Genomic DNA, 1,824 nt, shown 5'->3' with positions numbered 1-1,824 from the left:
GTCTGGGTGATTCCAGCATCCGTGGGCTCTGTGGAAGCTGGCAGAGTTTGGGAACAGACTAAGGAACAAAAATGAAATCAGAACTGGGAATATCTAAAAATGCAGATTCTTGGTTTCTGGGGACTCACCTACACCCAGGAGACAAAGGGTCACACAGCAGAGGAGCCTGGTGGCCATGGCGAGGCGGAGGCCCTTGTGGGCATGAACACAGGGGCAGGGGTTCAAGTTCCTCTGGTCTCCACAGGGTGGGGAGTATCTTGGCAGTGACATTGATCTCTGATGCTGCTCATAGGACCTCCTCCCAAAGGTGAGCGTTAATTCTCTACAGAAGATCGACTAAACCAGGTCATAACTCTCCTGGATGTGGCCCCAGCAGCAGGGGCTCTTGCTGGTGAGAAGTTCCAGTTGTCCCTCTGACCATTACCACCCCTTCCTCCTCTCACCTTTCCCCTCTCTTGTCTCCATATCGGAGAATTTTCTACCTTTCTCTCTTCCTCCCTCCCTTCCTCTCCTTCCTCTCTCTCTTTCTCTCTCTCTCTCTGTCTCTTTCTTTCTCTCTCTCTCTCCTTCCTTCCTTCCTTCCTTCCTTCCTTCCTTCCTTCCTTCCTTCCTTCCTTCCTTCCTTCCTTCCTTCTTTTTAAAGATCTTCTATGACTTGCAGAATTTGTGTAAGTAATATATTATAAATTACCTTGTAATAAGCGAGAAAATTTATATAAAACATCACCTGCCATCTTTCGTCCAATCCTTCTTTGTTGAATTATTAGCAAGAAGAACTTGATCTCTCACATTTCATACATTTCTTCTGCTTAGTATGAATTTATAGTAAAAAATGGCATTGGTAAAAGACAAATGGTTTTGTTTTTATCCAAGTTGAAGTATCCTCAATGCATTGTCTTGTGATTTCTAAAATCTGACACAATATTTAAAGAGTTCTACAAGTCAGTAGGTGTAAAAGTATCTCTATTTGTCTGCTTTCTTTATTCATACACATGTTTTCATATAAACGGGATCTTATATATATTTTGAGCTTTGTTATTTAGTTATTGAATAGTTACCATGTTTTTGATATTTAATACAAAGACACCATACACCGTGTCAGAAGAAATAGATTCTTTAAATGTAAGCAAAATATTCTATCGACCTATACATTTTCCTGTGCACACCTGGTGGGCCAATGCAATGCTCTTCAATGCCTGTCAGGGAATGTCTATTTGTGATGAGGCTGCATCCTAATCATTGTGGAAACATCTGAGTTGCTTTGAGAACTCCTCTTTGCCACTCATATGTGCCCAGAAGGAGCTGGATTTAACCAAGGTTATTAATATGGTCTTTAAAAATATTATTGATTAATTTTTAGAGAAATAGGGAGAAAATGAGTATGAAGAGAGAGAGAGAAAGAAACATCAAGTTGTTGTTTTACTTATCTATGCATTCATTGGTTACTTGTTGTACCTGCCCTGCCGGGGAATCGAACCAGCAACCTTGATATATTGGGACAACACTCTAAGCAACTGAGATACCTAACCAGGATAACAGTATGGTTGTAACCCTTGAACTGAGTTTAGCCAATGCGAGCAGGAAGACTGTAAACATGTAAAAGCTGTTTTGCTACGTCAAGTGGGGTTCAGAGGCTAGAACCATCGTTGGAGGAATGTGCTGAGTTACTGAGACAGAAAGAAGGGGGAAGCAGGTAGGGGAACGGAATGACTGAAATGGAAATTTTGGAAGGAGATTCTGTTGTTCATTCTGTGGCCTGGAAATCATGGACATGCATCTGAAAAAGATTGGAGGCATAAAAATAAATAATTAACTCATCCGATC

The sequence above is a fragment of the Saccopteryx bilineata genome, chromosome 2 (assembly GCF_036850765.1).
Source record: "Saccopteryx bilineata isolate mSacBil1 chromosome 2, mSacBil1_pri_phased_curated, whole genome shotgun sequence".
NCBI lineage: Eukaryota > Metazoa > Chordata > Mammalia > Chiroptera > Emballonuridae > Saccopteryx > Saccopteryx bilineata.
This window is presented reverse-complemented; position numbering follows the sequence as displayed.